This window comes from Lynx canadensis, chromosome B3 (assembly GCF_007474595.2).
Source record: "Lynx canadensis isolate LIC74 chromosome B3, mLynCan4.pri.v2, whole genome shotgun sequence".
Classification (NCBI taxonomy): domain Eukaryota; kingdom Metazoa; phylum Chordata; class Mammalia; order Carnivora; family Felidae; genus Lynx; species Lynx canadensis.
In genome coordinates, this window is record NC_044308.2 from 35581588 (window position 1) to 35601764 (window position 20177).

General features: G+C 53.1%; 1 long non-coding RNA gene across 1 annotated transcript in view; it reads right to left on the minus strand.

Annotated features, from left to right (window-relative positions):
* Positions 1-22: 22 nt before the first annotated feature.
* The window catches only part of LOC115515733, a 111139-nt gene continuing 90984 nt past the window's right edge, over positions 23-20177 (minus strand). The window contains exons 3-4 of the long non-coding RNA XR_003969385.1: positions 15100-15248; positions 23-86 (exon numbers count right to left, since the gene is read on the minus strand). This is a non-coding gene — a long non-coding RNA (uncharacterized LOC115515733). The remainder of the gene's footprint in view (positions 87-15099; positions 15249-20177) is intronic.

Sequence of the window (20177 nt, forward strand, 5' to 3'; positions counted from 1 at the left end):
CCGCTCGCGACACTTGCCTCGTTCCCGCTCGACGTTCGCTGGAATCCGCCGCCCCCTCGCTTCCCCCTGGGAGTTGCTCCTTGTCACTGAAAGCACAGAGAGGAAGGATCCAAGCTTGGCATCGGGTGATCTCCATTCAGGTCCCGGCTCCGCCCGGGGTTTTCCGGATTCTGTGCCTCCTGGGGGCGGGGGGGCCCGTGTAAAGCGACTGACGGCCACGGCCACAATATTTAAACACATCCTGCGACTCACCTTCCAAATCCCGCAGTAACGTTTCCTAATTAATCACCCTGTGTACTGCATTCTAAATTAATTAAATTAAAAGTCATTAAATCCAGGAAATTGAAATTAGTCTAATTAGATTAGAGGCACATCCAGTGGCTGTGGTGAGGGGTGCCATGTAAATTGGCCAATTTCAGTGTAGAAGAGATAAAGTCAGATTACAGACAGGCTGTTAAGAGGGAGAGGCAAGGCTTACAAAGAATGAGTCAAGGTCGAGGCGATAACGTTATCAAGGAGAATAACGACCACGGTGGCGACAGCCTGCCTAGTTAGTCCCCACAAACCCCCTCTGAGGTAGGTGCTTTCGTCAGCCCAGCTTGACAGATGGGCAAACGGAGGCTGGGCTGCGTGGAGGGCCACGGTGGAAGTCCCTGTGGTTTGACCCCGGAGGCCCCTGCTCGCGCTCTCCCGCCAGCCTCCCGGATCATAGGCAGAAAGGACTCTGTGGGCTGGACAAAGGACAGCGTTGGACGGTGGCCCCGCACGCACCAGCCAGCCCAGTCCGGCACAGTCCACGTGATGTGGACTTCTGTCCTCCCGTGATGCCCACGACGGATAACGCTCACGTGCCCACCCCACTTAAGGGTGGTCCGGGCCAAATCATGGCTGTCGAGGACTGGGAGGTGTCCAAGGTTTACCCTACTCGCTAAGAAGCTAGCGCACCTTACAGTCAAGGTTCCTGGGCCAGACACAAAAGACTTCAATCGTCACAGAAATAGTAAGAGGCAGAATAGCAGCCTTTCTTGCCTCGGTTCCCCAAGCCCCAAGTCCCATAAGGCAACATGGAAAGGGCCAAATGATGCCTGCACATTCAATGGGTCGTATTATAGGAGACAAACCCCAAGCGTAGGGAAGGTGAATCTTTTATAAACTCTTTTTTTTTTTAATGTCTTATTTATTTTTGAGAAAGAGAGAGACAAAGTGTGAGCAGGGGAGGGGCAGAGAGAGAGGGAGACACAATCAGAAGCAGGCTCCAGGCTCTGAGCTGTCAGCATAGAGCCTGAAGCGGGGCTTGAACTAGTGAACTGCGAGATCATGACCTGAGCTGAAGTCGGATGTTCGATCGACTGAGCCACCCAGGCGCCCCAGCGAAGGTGAATCTCATACGAGGAACAGCGGGGTTGCCTGCCCTGCTCTCCAGAGGGACGCCCTCCTCCAAGGCTATTGGCTGTACCAGGGACTTGAAAGCATAGCCCGGAACAAAGGCAGGTGGTGCCTCTGTTCACAAAACAGGCAGGAACTCCAAAGGCCTGCAGAGAATTTTCTCCCGACCATATCCACCCTTTTTAGTCTCAGCTTCTGGCCGATTTTCCCTTGAGCACCCCACCCCACTGGCCACTCTGATTAAGCTGACCAACAGGGAGCGGGACCAAATCTGTTCTGTTAGAGTCATGCAGCATTTAAGTGAGGCAAATATCAACAGGGCTCCAGGCAGCAAGAGGAGACCAACCTGCAGTAGTGACCTCAGCTGTGCCCTCCCCAGAGTCCTAGACCCGGCCGTCTGAACAAAGGTCATATTAATCAGGGTCTACCTGAGAAAGCCAGGGGGATTCTGCCTTATGGTTCTGTACTGACCTTTCCGCTTGGCCCAAGGCAGTGATCCAAGTAGACAGAATGTATTAGGGACGGCACAGGCTCCACCTTGACCTCCCAGGAGAAAGTGTGGGGCAGTTCCATCATTCAAAACAACCCTGGCTCGACCCTCGGCTCTCAGTGAGCTGAGATTGACATGAGTGCCTTCCAGATCCCAGGGCAAGGTGAGGTCAGCTAAAGGCAGGGACAGATTTCTTGCTGCCTTTTCTGAGTGGGGGACCCCCATGATAGGGATAACTAACCGCAGGAACACACACAGGTGCCAAGTGGCTTCAGTCATCGGGGGGTTCCCGACGTGCCAGCGATGTCTACTTAGATACTGAAGGTCTCTTTTTTTTTTTTTTAATTTTTTTTCAACGTTTATTTATTTTTGGGACAGAGAGAGACAGAGCATGAACGGGGGAGGGGCAGAGAGAGAGGGAGACACAGAATCGGAAACAGGCTCCAGGCTCTGAGCCATCAGCCCAGAGCCCGACGCGGGGCTCGAACTCCCGGACCGCAAGATCGTGACCTGGCTGAAGTCGGACGCTTAACCGACTGCGCCACCCAGGCGCCCCCTGAAGGTCTCTTTGATGCCTTCTAAGCTGTAAGTCACCATGTATTCAGAAGGGACACAGTTAATGTCTGGCTTCCACACGAGAAGTACAGTCCCAAGGGTGCATATGGAGACCCTAGAAAGAAAGTACTTTTTTTTTTTTTACAACTGTTGGGATCCCCCAAGTGGGGACTTCATCACTCAGGGGACACGGGTTGACAGCACCTCCCATGGCCCTTCAGTGGGTCATAAGCCATGGGGTTCCCAATTCCGCTGCCATCAGTCTTGTCTAGTCCTTGGTTTGGGGGAGATCGCCCGAGGGCAGACTGTCCAACCGGTTCTGTCTGTCCACTCCCCCAACCGGGTGACATTCACCTGCCCCATGGAATGACCGAGTAACAGCTGTGAGAATCTAGACACCCAGAGGTGCTGACGGTATTTTGTGCGGGAGATGCAGGAGCTGGGGCCATTCCTGCCTTTCGTACAGAGTTCTCAGTGAGGTTAAGGGGAGTAGGGACCAAATGATGGTCAGAGCTGCCTGGCGGAGGACGGCAGACCCAGCAGTTCGTTAAATTTAAGGCACTTCAACAGTTTGGGAGAAGCTGCGCAGAGCATCTTCTTTCGAGAGGAAGTCCCCACGAGTGGTTCCGAAAGACCAATCCCACGAATGTCCCCAGCTTCCCAGTAGCTGACCGCCGGGCACAAATCTAAGATATTTCCTCCGCAGGGGCTGGGTTGTTAGCCTCCTTCCGCTGTCATCCCAGTGGCTAGAACATCACCCTTTCTCCCCGATAATCTCCTACTCATACTCTGTCCAGAAGGTTCGGGTACAAGAGCAGTGAGAAGCGTTTTCATAAAACATATAGAGACCCGTTACATCCCCCACTCTGGCCCATGGGGGCCACCGTAGGAGGACTTGGTGAGCCATGTACTCATCCACGTGGTCACCGCCCTGATGCTCCAAGATCATGGCAATCCAACAAGAGAATCCAGGTGACCGAACCAAAGTTAAATTTGAACCCCCGCAGGTCCCCCCTTTGCTTTTGGGGGTTGCTGGTGGGAAGGAAAGATACATCCCACCCAGGAATGGTCCGGATGGAATCCCGGAGCTCCCAAACTAGACCTGAATAAACTCCCACCCGGATCATTACTCAGGAGGCAGCCAAGGGAAGAGGCTTCCTTTCTGTGTCAGCAGCATCCACACCGCCCGACTAAAGTGACCAGGGGAGGCACAGTCAGCAAGGAAAGGAGCGGGGAGGGAGGGAGAGAGACGAAAGGAGAGACCCAGCCGGGGCATAGCCACACGCAACAAATGCATCTCTGGTGTTTCCCATTTACGACATTGACATTCAGGTTACTTTACGGTCTCCCCGCAGTTGCGGGAGGAGCTCACTTTATGGACTCAAAGGTCCGTCCTGATCATTTCAGCGGCCCAGAGGAAACATCTGCCCTAAAGATGAAAGCTTCTGCCTCTACCAAGAGAGGAACCACTCGCAGTTTGGAGAAGACAGTTCTCCCATCGTCTGCCTCTCCCAAGGTCAGGCCCCTCCCGGGTCCTCCTCCCCGGCAGCGGGCATCCCGCCAGCACGCTGCTCATTAGATGACAGCTCTACCAGGGGCCCCAAACAGCACCGGCGAGCTCCCCAGGTGGCTGCTTAAATGGGATACAAAGGTACATTCTAGACTCTCCAGAGATGAGTCTACATTGCGTATCCTTCCACGAAGCTCGATGATATTAATTTTTACAGCTGAGTTGATAAGAATGAAGCAACCGGGAAAAAGAGGAAAAAAAAAAAATGAAGCTACCCTTCCCTCCAATCCCTGCACTGCTGACGTTGCAAATTAAGAGCCGCGTCATCAGGCGGCTTGGGGTGGGCGTTCAGGTTTGCTGCCCCTTGTAGGCCCTTCTTGGGCAACACAGGGCCAAGTTCCACCTGCCTCGTCTGCCCCAGACACCGCGCGTGGTGCAGGCGTGTTGGTGGCTGGAACGAGGGGTCCCGGCTAGTAATGAAAGCCCGTGTGGGTGCCCGTCTTTGCAGATGCCAACGGGACACGATGGGGGGCAGGTTAAAGCAGGCAGGGGCAATATGCCTCCTCTCTATGAGCTCCCAACCAACAATTAGCCTGACCTTTTCCTCTTCCACTGCTGCTTTGCCTAATTTTGCTTCACTGCTGGGTTGGGGGGGGGGGGGAGGCAGGAAACAAATCCTGAAGACGAATAAAAGCATTGGTCTCTTTCGACCATCAAAGGCAGAACTGGATGCTGCATGGTGATTTTCAAGGCAATTCCAAATTAACTTCAAATTACCAAGAGCCGACTCCCTCCATGCCTTTCCTTGCCTTTCTCTCTCACGCTCGCTGGCGCACGCTGTCCCCCTCCCCCACCGCCGCCTTTAGCCTGACTTTGTTCACAGAGCAGAACAGTTCCCAGCCTCCCTGTGCTCTGCTGTGAAACCAGTCCATGTTTTTCCACTTCACCCCTCCGTCCCCCTGGGCAGCGGCTCCCGCCCCCCCTTCCAAAGGAACCAGCCAGGAGGCTCAAACACTGAGCGAGCGTTTGCTTTTTCCAAGAAGAGGTTCCAAGGGACCGCCGCGCTTTCCAGCCAAGAGACTCTGGTGTGTGGTTGCTGGAGATTGTAAGACATCGGCCAGGTAGGGTGCCCCCACCACCACCACCAGAGCCTGCCAGGGCTCAGAGCGTCATTCCTGAGTGCTCCCCAGCCAGGGGAGGAAGAGGTGAGGGAAGGGGAGGAGGCAGAGGCAGAAGTGTGCTAGGGACATGGGGCAGATGGGTCATTCTTTCAGCGATGCTGGCCTGGAGGCCACCGCTCTGTGGGAGCCACATCCAAGGCCACTCCCGCAGATGTCCTCTCTCACTGCCTCTGCCCCAAGGAGCTCGCTTGCTCACCCGCCTTCCTGGGAATTCGGACTCAGCGCCTGCCCGGCCCCTCGATTCTGGGCGCACCGTGCCTGCTGTCTATTAGGGGCTCCGCGTGCATGAGAAACACAGACACAGCCTGACGCAGCACGCGGTCTCAGTGAGCGTTGTCCCATGCCCCCACTTCCTCTGCCCTGTCTCTTCTCCTAAAAGTAAGCTCCACAACAAAAGGGACCGACCGTGTGACACTCCAGTGGCCCCGATGCCTCGTCCAAGTCCTTCCACGTCTTAGTCACAGAACCAAACGACTGCTTGTGAAGCGGATGATGGTTTCCTTCAAACGTCCCAAGTTTGCGCTCTCCTTTAATGACTGAAGAAAACACACACGTTAACAATGTTTCCAACCTCATCTCTGTTCCTACTTGCCCCAAGCCTGTAGACAGAGTAACCAAATTGCCCCTCCCGCGTTGGACCAAACAGCTGGGCAGTTTCTGGTGCGGTTAAAAATTCAGTGGTGAAGGGGTTTCTCTTTTCCACTTGTTAACTGACTCACTTGGAGAAGAGAGGCCGGGCTCTCAGTTCCCAAGCTCCTCCTATTCCGCAGTGAGTTTCGCTTTACCACAATAGGGCCAGGGAGGTCCCAGACAGCTCTGGGATCCTGAAAAAGACCACGTGAGAACTTTCTTCCCAAGGAAACACCCCACCAGCCAGGTCAGGTTGTACAAAGGAAGCTTTGATCAGTTGCAAATCGCCCCCAGGCTGCAAGAGGTGGGGCCTGGTCCTTGAAACCCGGCTAGACTGATGTCTCCAGTAAGAATTTAACTAGGGAGGTCAGGAGAGGCGTCACCAGGGAGGTGACACTGGAGCTGAGGCTTGAATGACAAGACCACACCATGGCAGTTCTGGGGAAGGTCATTCCAGGCATGGGGAACAGCTACTATAAAGGCTTTGAGGCCAGAATGAGCTGGGTATGCAGAAGGAATCAAGTGAAGACCAGTGAGACTAGAATATGGTGGGCTAGGGGAAAACAGACGTCGATCGACGAGGGCGCAGAGACCCATGGCGTGGGTCCTTGCATCCTGCGCTAGGGAGTTTAGACTTGCAGTTCGACAAGAAGCGATTCAAGGGCTCTACACAGGAGAGCAACGGTTGGGGGTCATTCTGGCTGCGGATGAAAAAGTGCTGAGCCGTGGTTGGATGCCAGTGCTGCTTACTGGGATGGGGAATACTTGGGGAGGCCTGTGGGCAAGGCTTCTAGCTCACTGTAGGTGATCAACAGGTGGGAGGTTATTGTCACCTCATTGCTACTGTCGTGGCTCCCTTGAAGTTCTGCCCAGATCCCTTCTTGGGAGCAACACATCTCCAGCTAATGGGAAGCTCATCCCTCATCAGAACCTGCCTTAGACCACAGGGATCTGCTCTCTCACGGGGGCCTGTGGCCGATGACCGGGTGATGTGTGGACGCAAGGGCCAGCCTTCTTACCTCGGTCGGAGGCCATTTTGAAGGCCCATCCCACTCCAGAGCCCCCTGTAGGGTCCTGGGACCTCGTTCACAGCCACACCTTGGGTCTGCTTGCCCCCTTGGCCCCTGTGATACGTGCTCCCCGGCCTCTCCGAGAACCGTCTCAGAGTCTAGTTCCCGAAAACCTAATCTAAGACAACTAGTGTTACTGTCATTATCATTATCACTAGATCATTCCTAGGGTCCCATCCAATTTGAAAACTCTATTATGAGGAATTCTGAAATAGCCTCTCAAACTTCTCTAATGCCTACTATCTGAAGACTCCCGCCCCCACATCTTGGTTCACCACCAACACCACAGTGTCCCTCAGAAGCGGCTTCCTGTCCTAGATTCGCTGAGAAACTGTTTCTATTTTCTATGCCTTTGTCTGCAGAAGCACACTGGTTTAGTTCAGACCCTGGGTCCTGCGTTGAGACGGGGCAGGTGCATGGTGAGCTACCCACAGGACACCCCGGGGACCCTGGGGGTCTCTCGATAGCCCATCCTCACTCCCAGCCCCCACGGAGGGTGGGCAACAGGATAGCCCCCTTTCCTGCTCGGGCAAACCGTCTCTACATGTACATCTGCCGTCACACATATACTGCGTTGGCAGAAAACCCGTTTTCATCTGCACACGCGCGTGCATGTGCGACGCCCATCTGTAACGGAACGTGCCACATGCCGGAGACGGTGCTGCGTGAGACCACCGGCCGTGACGGCACAGGTCGCACCCTGTACGAGGGGAAGCGCGCCTTGATGAGAAGGGGGTCAGGAGCTAAACTCCGGCCCGCGGTTTTCTACCCAGCCACACACCCTGGGATGGTTTGCTTCTTCCGGGACGCACCTTCTTCTAATTCCACTCACCAGACCACGCGCCCTGACACAGGGCCAGCCTGCCCAGAGCAGGCGATTGTCCCTAATCTGCCTCGCGGCTGCGAGGAAACAGAAGCAGGGTGCCCTGGTTATGATACCCTTGTCTCTGCAGCAGACCCACGCTTCGAGTCCACTGGGTGTTGCTGGGGCCGGAACTGTGCAAACCCCTCCCCTTTGCTGGCCGTCTCCTGCTGTGCTCTCTGCCGCCTTACTGTCGCTGCAGGGGTGGGGGTGGGGGGTAAGAAGCAGCAAGGCAGGCGGAGGGACTTGGTCTATCTCATGGGCTTCCGCTTCCAGGTAGCGTCACCCCAGTAGCCACAGATCATTTCAGATCAATCACCGCCTTTCCATCACAGTCTCAGAACCAGCCACAGCCTGTCCCCCTCAGGGACAGAGGTACCAGTCAGCCGGCGCCCCCTGCTCCGCATCCGAGGCCCCACTCCAGGGCGAGCTAACAACCCCCATCTCCTTCTTTGTTCCCCCCACTCAGGGCAGTAGCTGCCTTTTTGTGCATCCTCAAAGACCACTCTCTGCCTCTCCCGTCCCGCGATCCTTGTATCATCTATGCGATCCCGCGATCGTCTATGGTAAGATTCCCCGATACAGTCACTTGTGTGGCCTCTGCTTCCTGGCTGGTCACCCTGGATGGCATAGGTCTCACGTTTCGTTTATTCAGTCAACAAACACTGGTTTGCACCATAACCCCTGTTGGTGTATATATGATGCAGGATTTCATTTCGTACACACACAGATGTAAATACCGTTTATATCTTTGGGATATGCGTCGAACATAACCCAGGAAGCCACACAGGATGGCTACAATCCATTCACTCTGGGGACTGGAGGGTATTAGACGGGAAAGAGGACTTTCCACGGGACCTTCTGAGCCTTTTAGAAACAAGCCACTCTTCTATTTGAAAAACTGATGAACGCTCATGCGTTCAGTGCCATCTGAGTGCCAGGCATGGGGGGAGGCCCTGCAGATAGCCAGATGTGTTCACCCTCCGCGACTCTCCCTGCTCAGCCCAGGCCAACACCGCAAACCAGCACTGCCCCGTATCTGGGTTTTCCCTTCTCGTCGACAGAGCCAGAGGAACATTCTGGGAAGATGGGAAGTGGATGGCACAATCCCCAGCAGGGGAAGCAGCCTCCCCACCACACAACTGAACTAAGGGTGCAGCAAGGAAACAGGCAAGTGGGAGGTGTCTTTGCAATGCCACATGCGTGGGGTGGAAAACGACGTAAGGAAGGTTCGAGTAGGAAGGGCCCCCAGGGCTGGTAGACACAGCAGCCCCGTGTGCAACCTGAAAACCTCTTCACTCCCGCCCCTCCCATAGTGACCATGCCATATGAGCAGAACTAACCTGACCCCCAGCTCTAGCGGTGGGCCTGATGGCTCCAAACCAGCTGAGGCACTCTGAAACCCCCTGCCATGAGGATTGGTTCTGGTAACTTAAGACTTAAACCTATCAGCTGGAAATCCCAGACTTTGGCTTAATGACTGTAAGAAATGGCACTTTTTCCTGGTGTGATGCCCAAAATATTTAATAGCGTCCAGGTCAGTTTCTGACCCACTGGAACCAGCAGGGGCTCAATGAGAACAAAACCGGATCCAAGCAATCTGTCTGCTCACTGTGCTTAATGCCTTTAAATAGCCCTGCCTCCCCTTCCCTGGTTGTGAAACATGTGACTACGGTTGCTGCTGGCAGCTCTTTTGTGATCATGAGGCTAGCTATCCTGAAGATTAAAAAAGATACCCAAAGGAGGGTTGAATTAAGATCCCTGGTCAGACCTTGTTTCATCCATGGTTAAACTGGGAAGAGCAGGGAAATGCCTTGTTCAAACTCTTGTAGCACCAGGACCTCAATCTTTTGTCCGTCAGACCAGTGTGCTTCTAATAAACCAAAAAACCTCTTATACCGCACTGTTGGCAGCAATGGGGACTCAATAAGTGTTTGTTGAATGACTTCATTACTGAACATGAATTAGAACAGAGGGGAGTGCTGGCAGGGGCCCCAGATCAGCAAGGGTTTGGAGCGAGGGAGGGATGACACAGAGGGGGACAAGGAGGAGAACCACCCACGAGTTGACGCTGTTTTTGGTCCCGTGAACACATTTGAGGTACAAAAGTTTCCATTAAACGCTAGGCTTTCTGTGGCTAAATCTCTGCTTGCCACGATGTCCAGAAACAATAAATACCCAAAGCACAGAAAGCTTTTAGAAGTTTGCTATAAAAATAACTGAAAAGGCTCTACAGAGATCTTCACATGCCGGATCCCATCAGGGGCTTGGGGTTGAGTGGAGGGGCGCTACGGAGTCTCGGTATTGTTCCCTGATTCTCAGAACAAGAGGGTTTGAAAGGCTGTGACAGTGCAGTTAGAAAACACAGCTGTTCTAACCTCGGAATTCACATGCATTTAAGAAGCACAGTCCCTGTTCCCGGAATCGGAGAGCGCGGGACGGACAGTCAGAGAACCCTGGGGTCAAGACTGCCTGTCGCTTAGGAGTTTCGTGGTGTCGGGCAGGATGGCTGGTTCTTTCCCGAACGTGGGTTTCCATTGTATGTAAAACGGAAACAATGTAGGCTCACTCTAGTTTATCTCAGGGCCAGACACCTCAACATTCAGAAATGTGGGATGTTAGAAAAGTTATATGGCCCCTGACAGCCGATGATGGAACACCGGCGAGTTCCGAGGAACTCTGTAATCAAACAAACACACGAGTATTTCTGTAGGGATATAAATATTTACAGTAAATGGGATAATTGAGACCATAAATAACCTCATATCGCCTTGGCCCAGGACCTGCCACCAAGTGAGTTATAAAAGTCTTTGGTTGTCGGGGCGATTTGGAGTTTGGGAACTAGGGGGTTAAGGATCGAGGACCTGAACGAGCACACACTTCATCAGGCTGTCGGAGCACTGAACGAGATAGAGCCCCCACCTGCACCCCTTTTCATCCGGTAACAAAGGTAAGGCCAGTGCACCATCAATGGCTGCAGTCTCTTCCAGAATGACTTCCTCTGTCTCCACTGCGGATGTATTTCCAGGAGTTCCCAGGGCTGCCTGGACACCCGGTGTGGGATCTCTTCTGCCCCTGGGCAAGGGGAACAGTGCACCCCTCTGAACAGGTTCTAAGGCTGGTATCTCTGAGCTAAGCTGGTCCAGCACCCCCGCCCTGGAAGGTCGGCCTCAGCAACCAGTGCCTCGAGCCCCACAGCAAGCCTTAGAGGCAGAAGAGGGGCTAGCCAGGCAATCGCTCCTCCACTATCTGCTTCTCGCTAGCTCCGCAGTCATTATGAACCTGAGAGAGAAGAACCCGCTTGTGTTTCCCTCCAAAAGATACCACTGCGGGGGGGGGGGGGGGCGGGGGGGGGCGCTTGGGTGGCTCAGTCGGTTAAGCATCCAACTTCAGCTCAGGTCATGATCTCACAGCTCGTGGGTTCGAGACCCGCTTCAGGCTCTGCACTGACAGTGTGGAGCCTGCTTGGGATTCTCTCTTTCCCTCTCTCTTCTGCCCCTCCCCCGCTCACGCTTTCTCTTTCTCTCTCAAAAATAAATAAATAAACTTAAAAATAAAAAATCCTGGCTAGGCTCTTGGCCTTGTCCTCCCACTAGCTGTTGGTGTAGCCAACAGCTTCACGGGTGCTGAGAGGAGTGAGGACACCCGGCTCTGGTCCCCAGCTACTGGGATCGTCCATCCAGCAGGTGAGAAAAAGCACTTCCTTGCCCCTGATGCTTTAGTTCACACTTCCGGGTCTTCTGTTCAAGTTGAGCATCTGTCAGACATCGGTGTATCGCTCAGCCCTTTGCCAAAGGCTCCCCCGGGTTCAGGGGCCCCGGCCCCTTGGTTTCCCTGTGGAAGGGCAGCTCTCCAGGCATATCTGACCAGCTGGAGCAGAGCAGTCCCCTCCCTTGTTTTGCATACCATGCTTCTGTTCATCCAACCTACTGACTGGGCACTGGGCACGAGGTGCTTGCAGAGTAATGCCGCAAGCTGCCATTCCCCCCAGGCGTCGGATGATGTTACGGGGTGACGGCATGGCGGCTTGGCTAACGAGACCAATTTTACGTTCGGGGCCAAGCGTCCTCCATCACACAGCAGGTCGGGACAAGGATGAGACAGCAGAGGGAGGAGCCTCTGGGAGCCGTAGCCTCACACAGGCACAGTGCACAGCGCAGGGCAGGCTTGAGACCCTCAGAGGAGGCACCCACAGGCTGTTCTTTGAGCCACAGCATGTGCACAGGCTAAGAATTCTCCAAACTCAGCACTGACGTCAACCAGGCACCCAGGTCTGACCTGTGAGCAGGGCCAGGACGAGAATGAGGCAAGTGAGGCACCTTGGGTGTCCACTTTAAGGAGGGGCTCTCCCTCAGGGGCCGCCCTGCCTTTGCACAACCCCGGGAGAGAACGCCTCCTTCAAGTTCACAGTCAGGGGCCTCTGTTCGCCAGCCTGGGGCCCAGAGCAGAAGGGACAGTCCCCTGGTCGGTGAGAATCGGAGGAAGAAGTGCTGACGGGAGCCACTCTTCCTCCTCTGTGGCTTTCTAGACCCACACATTGGTCCCGTCATTCTCAGCAAGTCCTGTGATGTCTTCATAATGTCCTGAGTCAATCAGTGGGAAGCGGAAATCAGTGTAGCTATTTGAAACAGAAAGGGATTTAGTAGCAGGTTAAAAACCAAACTGTACCAAACCCAGGGAGGGCTGGAGGGCAGCAGGCTTCTGCCTGGGACCTCCAAGAATGTCTGTGGACACCACAGAACAGTCCACAAGGGGAGCGGCTGCCTCTGGCCCAGCCGGGAAGGTGGAGAATCAGGGACTCTGTGTTCAGATGCCTGGAATCAGCAGCCAGGGTCGCAAAGCCGTCACCTCTGCTTGGCTTGGCTCCAACAAGGCAGGCACTCAGACACGGAGACACTTGTAGCAGGTCCCCACACGTCCCCACCTTGTTTGCCCACAGACATCGGCTAACTGACGGGAAGCTGGCCTCACTCCTGCTTTCACAGCTCGGCCCGACGGCATCTGACAAGCAGCACCGGACTCACGATCAGAACTCTAGCTGCAAGGGAGTCTGAGAAATGGTGTTTTTATCCTGCCCAGCTTTGGAGCTGCGGCAGGCGTGTTGGAAGAAGGGGAGGGTGGGTGCTCACTGAGGGCCCGAAAACAATGCCTGGCTTGAGTTCCCAGTTAAAAGGCCCCGCAGAGGCCAGAGAAGCTAGGAGGACTTCACCTGATTGTGGGAGGTAGGGATCCGGTGCTCAGCGCCGGGTGACCCGGGCAGGGACCGCCTGACGGAGCCCTGTCCCCACAGGCTGCCCACCCGGCCGAGCGAGGCTATGGTGACTCACCTACAGTTCCTCCAGCACCCGCAGACGACTTAGGCAGCCCAGCGCCGCGTGTGACTGACTCACACCTCCTTCTGCCCCCGTCCCACACTCTGGAATGTCAAGAGCCCGAAAGTGCAAACGTGTGATCAATCTCAGGAATAGGCCTTTCTTGAACTGCTAGTGACTGTGTTTAGAATCTCTTAGTGAATTTGTGCCTGCCGCGGATCCTTCGCTTGGTTTTACCCAAGCGCTTTTCCAATATCTCCGGCACCGAGATTTGGAAACAAGGTGGCATCTGGACTAATCACTTGGTGGAATCTGTGTGGCATCCCAGCTGTCAGCTGCAGCTCTCCGGCCCCCTTCAAGTCCCGCTCAGTGTGGCTGAAACCATGAATCCGTGCCTTATGGGCGTGCAAGCTCTCCCCTAGATTTGCCCCCATTCCCCGGGCTGCCGCCTCCCTCCCACTGCCCCTCTGCCTCCCTCCCCGCAGGCCTCCCTCCCACTGCCCCTCTGCTGCCCACTGCCGGAGACACCGCCTCCGGGAAGCCCAGCCTCTCCCCAGGCCCGCACAAAGCAGCTCACCAAAGCAGCAGATGGGAGAGATGTCCTAATATGGTCCTAACATTTCTGAGCACACACTGCAGGACAAACATCCCAGGGCCGTGCTCACGCCCATCTTTTTTTTTTTTCTTTTTTCTTTTTTTTCTTTTTTCTTTTTTTTTTCTTTTTTTTTTCTTTTTTTTTTTTTCTTCATTTAGAAAAGTGGCAAAGTGGTACAGAGCCATACTCTGACTCCTAAAAGCCCCCTTTGACGCCACCCCCCCCATACATTCCCAGTGGCCTCTGTCACCCCAAAAAGTATCCAGCATCTCACTATCTTATCGTCGACTCTGTCTCTCCCTTTCTGGGTTGGTTTTTTTTTTTTTTTGTCTTCTTTTTTCTTAACCATCCCCCCCTGCCCCCCCAGAAGCAAAAGTTAAATTTTTTTTCCATTTTCGGTAGCAGGCCAGCTTGTTATTCGACGGTCCAGATGACAACGTTGCCTTCAGAGTCTCTCTCCGGTCCGGTGGCTTATCAAGGAAATTTCTCAGGGACTGCCTATGCCCTGTGGGAGTTCGGTACCCGCTGTGAGGGCAGTCAGTGTTTTGCCTCCTTACATATGCGTACAAATTTATATATGTATATAGACATTTTACATGTAGCTATAAATGTCTTGATGTCTTCGGATGGAGACGAACCATGCCTACGCGGTTCTTTGGGGGGGGGGCAGTGATTGAAAGGACGCGCTAATACTCAGGGCTTCGTAAAGCTCTAAAATGACTTGCCCCCTCCTCTCCAGTTCCCCGCCTTGCCTCTCCCTTTCCCTTTCTACAGGTGGGGCTTCCAGCCAGGTGAGCCACACACGACGTTAGGTGCCGGTCAACAGTTGTCATCAGGAGAAACCAACAGGACGGAGGTGCCTGCCTCCAAGTGTATTCCTAAGAGTACAGAGGCTGTGTCTCACAGGGGCCATGAGGACCCCCCCTCTCCCTGGCTTGTGATTTGTGGGGGTTTTTTTCTAGATAAGTCCGCCGAGATGGGGATGTTAAATAAGTCAAGGAGATGTGTCGATACACTGAAGAAAGGTCCCTGTACTCCATGCGTCTCTGCTGGGATCTCAGCCTCAGCAATACTGACGTCTGAGCCAGATTCGGGCTGCCCCGTGTATCGCAAGGTGTTTAGCAGCATTCCCGGCCTCTACCCACTTGATATTAGTGGCATTCTCTCTCCCCCCGCTGGAACGGCCAAAAATGTCTCCAGACATTGCCAGATGTCCCCTGGGAAGCAACATCGGCCCCTAGTTGGGAGCCAGTGTTCCGTGTGACACATATTGTGTATACACAAATGTACATATACATACAAACAATTAAATATTTATATGTCCTTATTTTAAGTTGGCATCTGGCATAAACTTTTCATTCAATCAGCATATGCACAAAACAGAAATGTAACATATTTTCTTCCTTTTCTCTTAAAAATTAATGTCATCTGTGATAATAGTGACATTTGCGGTGATTAAATAAATATAAGCATCTTCTATCTTTCCGTAAAGTTGGCATTGGCCTTACCCGGCCGTGAGATGGGGTCTTGGAGCTCCTTAAATTATCCCCCATGGTCCTTCCACAGTGACTTCTGACTCCTTGAGCTCTGATGGACAAATCCAGTGTCCAACACCATCTACATGTGTCTCTCTCCAGCCACAACATCCCAGAGATCCCTGTGCAAACGAGTTCAAAGAGAAAAGAAGACAGGTTGAAGTCCAGTAAATCCCCCATTGCACAAGGTCACTTTCAAAATCATCCCAAATCCAGTATATTAGTCAGGATAGGCAAGGCTACGGTGCAGTAACAAATACCCATTTAACAGATGTGGCAAGTGAGACTTAGGAAAATTCAGTGACTTCTCTATACTGTACAATTTTTTTTTAATGTTTTTTTCAATTTATTTTTGAGAGAGACAGGCAGAGTGCAAGCAGGGGAGGTGCCAAGAGAGAGGGAGACACGGGATCCGAAGCAGACTCCAGGCTCTGAGCTGCCAGCACAGGGCCCGATGCGGAGCTCGAACTCACAAACTGCGAGATCATGACCTGACCTGAAATCAGACGCGTAGCTGACCGAGCCACCGAGGTGCCCCTCTACACTGTGCAATTATTAAGTGGCAGAACTGGGATTAGAATTTGGGTGCCCTGACTCCAAAATTGTCTCTTCCTGGTCCCCCGCAAGAGCTTTGGAAGGGCCTCAGGGTGCTGAGAATATTCCTGTTGCCACAGCAGGATGAGCGTGCTTCCCAGGCCCCTGTGCGCTTCTTTAAAGGTGCCTTTGCCTCAAGAAAGATTAGGATTGTTCTATCAGGAATGCGAGATGGGAAGAGAAAAGAAACAGCCAACTCTTTTCATTTCAAAGTACATTTTTGGTACTCAGAGCAGAGACAAGTTCTTGAAAGCTAAGGCTTTTGATTTGCAGGAACTGCTTTTTAAGTTCTAAATGGCTAATTTTTAGCATCAGAAGCAAAGCTCTGAAGGAAATCGGGCATACATTGTAGATTGGAAAAAGGATAGACAAAGCTAGACTGCCGTAAGGTCAGAGGTTGTCTACGGATAGGCAAGATGGGTGGGGATGGATAGGAAGCGGAGAGGAAAGCAAGGCTCATGTCGGCAAGGAAGGGAGCGACTGTCCAAAGACCAGACTAGACGGCAAATCTCAGTAGACACCAGGGGAAACAGATGGTGACAAGGGTGCCTTACCAGTGCGAGGATGCAGTGATGGATGAGAGCGGGGATGGAGAACAACATGGCCAGCAAATATCCAGAGACTGCTTCTGATTGGACCGGCCAGGGTCACATGCCCAAACCCACTGAACCAATCACCGTAGCCAGAGGAGGGCATGTTCCGATTAGACAAGGCTTGCGTTGTAGGTCCACTCCAAGGACTGCAATCTCGACCAGACCTTGTGGACCAGTGAGGAAGGGCAGAACCCTCCATAAAATGGGGGCTGTTATTAGACGGAGAAACGGGTCCTAGAGAGATGAACGAGTTTCCACAAAAGAAGGGGAAACGTCTCAGGGGGATGCAAACATTACGGCTGCTTAGCAAACCTGTGCTCTCAGTGTCCTCCCTGGGCTCGCAGTATTCCTGAGGGAAGCAGGTGCTCTACTCCATTTTCCACTGGAACACTGACATATAAACATGGGCAAAGTTATCTGTCAGATTTGCCCAGATGAGCTGTTGTATCCCTCCACTGGCTGACTTCCCTTTTAAGACAAGCCGGAGCGGGACAGACTTATCGTGGGGGAAGGTGGGCTTTGACACCAACCTTCCAGAACTTCACACGGAAAGGCTTGGGTTGGGAGACCAGGACTGGAGGCCTGTTTCAGGCAGGGCTGAAGCTGTCATGGTCTGATCTTGGGGGATCCAGCTGTATGACCCCAAAAGGAAAGAGAAAGGGCAGTGGGGCAGAGCCCACATCTCTCTCTCGCTCTCAAGACTGCTTGGGCTCACGCTCATGGGTCGCCTAGCCAGTGTCCTAATCATTGAGGCTCAGGGAAATGAGCAAAATTGCCTAAGGACTTATCAGTGTTACGAGAACCATGATTTAAACCCAGAGTTATGAGGTTCTCTTCCCACAGCTGCTATTGCCTGGGGCATCATTCAGCCCCTGAATCTCGACCCTACTCGATTTTATGGAATGCTGTAGGGAAGCCCCCCCTCACCCCACGCAGGTGAGGAAAAGGAAGCTATGGCGGGCCGCCCGGTGCCACACGGCTGAGTAATAGAGCCAGGTGGTCCCGGGAGAACCCAGCGCTTCTCCCGCATGGCCTGGTGCTCCTCCTCTGCCCACAGCTTGTCCGGCATCCCTGGACCTCCATCTCCAGTGGGCCAACCATCTAGGGTACAGGTCTAGAAGGAGACATGAAGCCACAAGCCAGGTGTTGGCCTTTCTACGTCCCCCTCACGGTGCCAGATCCCAGGGATTCCACAACAGTCTGAACGTACTTCTGCTCTGGAAGAACGAACCCGGTCTGCATCCTCGATATCCAAAGCGTGTTCTGCGAACCAGCAGCAGTAACATGACCGGAGACCTTCTCAGGTCCTCCCCAGAATGAGGGTCTTTACTTTGACCAGATCCCCAGGGGATTCTTCCGCATATCTAAATTTGGGAAGTGCTCGCTCTGAGCACCGGGACGTTTCCCAGCCTCAAAGGTTTCCAATCCACAGGCTGTTCCTGCACTTTGCTGCTGCCATAAATACCCTCGTTACTGCCTCCGATGCGTCTACGCTTGAGGGTTCGCAGGTACACCGGGCCCTTGTGCACATAAAGATGTTACTGGCTCTCCAGTTTCCAAGGAGGGGAATGAGAAAAGTCATGGTCCTTTGCTGTCACGAAGGACCAGAAAAGGAGGGTCACAGAGGCACCTTGGATGTTCCTGCTTCTGTGTCTCCCTCCTCTCCTGACACTTGATGACTGCTTGCCTTTGCCCTTAAGTACTGTGTTTGTAAACAAACCCACGTGTGAACCTATCAAGGGAAGTCAGGGCCCGAGCCCTGCATTGCCAGGGCCCCAGCATCTGCGTTTTTAGGAAAGTCTGCCCTCCGAGACAGAGATATTCACTGTGGTTCTCCTGCCTTCACCGCAATTTCTTTAAAAAAAAAAAAAAAAAAAAAAGCCTCAGTTCCCATTTTTTGGTCAATGGGAAGATCCCGGTTTCTCTTCTCTTTCTTCTCGACTGAGCTTCGAACGACCCATACGCACACATTATAGCGAATAGCAGGTTATCGGTCCTGTAAAATCTTGGTGAAAGAAAGGCAAGAAAATGGGGAAGCTTTGATCTTCTCCCTACTTAGCACAAAACCACAATGGTTGGAATACTTTCGAATCCCGCGACAAGGGAACGTTCCATCCCCACCCTGAGTCCGTGGATGTACACAGATGTAGGTTGACATCGCTTGGTGAGGGTAGGCCGGTGAGGGGGGTGGGAGGAGGCAGGCCCGTTGGACCATGTGTGCAATCATCACAGAATTAAAATTAAAAGCAAAACAAAGTACAGTGCCCCCTCGTCACGTCTTTATTTTTTGTTGATGGGATTTAACATAAAATACTGCTGACCCAGCTGAAATCTTCAGAGTTTGAAGTCGACATCAGATCCCCGTGCACCATATTTTTGACTTGCAAATGCCTTCCAAGAATAGCTGGAGTGTCCTTATTAAGCCCGGCTTGTGATGCATCCGTACTTTGCGCCGTCTGCTTCAGCACTGTATAATTCATGGACTTGCCTTCTGAAGTTCGGGAGGGATCGAAACCGTGACCAGCCCATGAACTCAAGCTGACACGTCCATTATTTGAAAAGGAACACAGAGAAAGCAGACACCTGACCCACCTCTCAGCCCCAGCCGGCAGGGATCCTGAGCACTCCTCACGTGAGCCAAGTCTCAAGTCCACACGGACTCGGGGGCCACGGGATTCGGCGAAGGGAGACTTACTCCCAACTTACGCTGGCTCAGGACCTGCCGTCCCCCGTGATAACGGGCAGCCCAGAAAACCGGCCTGTGGGGCCCGTGGTATTTGGAGTGGAATTTCGTTAATTTCAACAAGAAAGGGCAAGCCCAGGCACATCATCGTCGCCATAGTTACTGAACGCGAGCTCCTCCAGCCTGCCAGGCCCTGGACCCATCATCTCCTTTGAGCCACACAGCAAAGTAGGACTTTCTGTCCCATTTGACAAAGGAAGAAACATCTCAGGTCCAGAGGCTGGCCTAAAGCCACACGGATAATGACAAGAAAAGCCTGGATTCAGACACAGGTCTGTTGGACTCTAAAGCCTACGTTCTTCGTCTGTGCTCTGCACGGCGGGCACAGAAACCCCAGGGCTCCTCAGAGCAACTGGCCCATGGGAAGAAAATAACAGGAATGGTTTTTTGCATATGAAAATCCCATTTAAAAACATCGATACTTGTACATTTTCATTGTGTACATAACATAGTATGACATTTGAATGTGCCTAATGAATAAACAAATACCTATGCATATATTGGTAACTGGTTTGTTTGGTTTTTTTTTCCTTCATAGGCTCCTTCCTGCAATGACCCCTGCCCAGAGGCTCCAAAACCAAACTCCAGGCAGCCCTGCTGGCCCTCTCTCCTCCGGACCCTTTCTGAGACCCTCAGCACCTCAGGACGCTTTCTGAGACCCCATTCGCATCACAAAGACACCTGCGAGCTTCACTTCTCCAGCCTGCCCATCCTGCCTAGCAAACAAAGAAACTGATGGATGTGAAATCCAAAGACCACTCCTAAACAGCAGAGTGACCTCCGATCATAAAGATCATAAAAGAGGACCATCCGCCTGGGGGATCGGAAGTCCCCCAGGAGCTGGGTGGTCGCGATGGAAAAGTATCTCCTCCATAAAGATGAGTCTCAGAGCCGGGGTGGGGGAGGGGGTGCATTATATAGATGTAGACACACAAGCTGCGGTTTCACGCAGAATCTCGGACCCCCTCCTCACCTCTCTCCAGGGAACAGTTCAGTACAAAGAAGAAAGCCCGCAGTTAGCAGCACCCCTGCCTCAGACAGCCCCAACCTCCCCTTTGAGGGGTCGGTTTGGTTTAAGCACCCAAAGGAGCCCCTGCCACCTACGACCAAGGCCTGGGGGA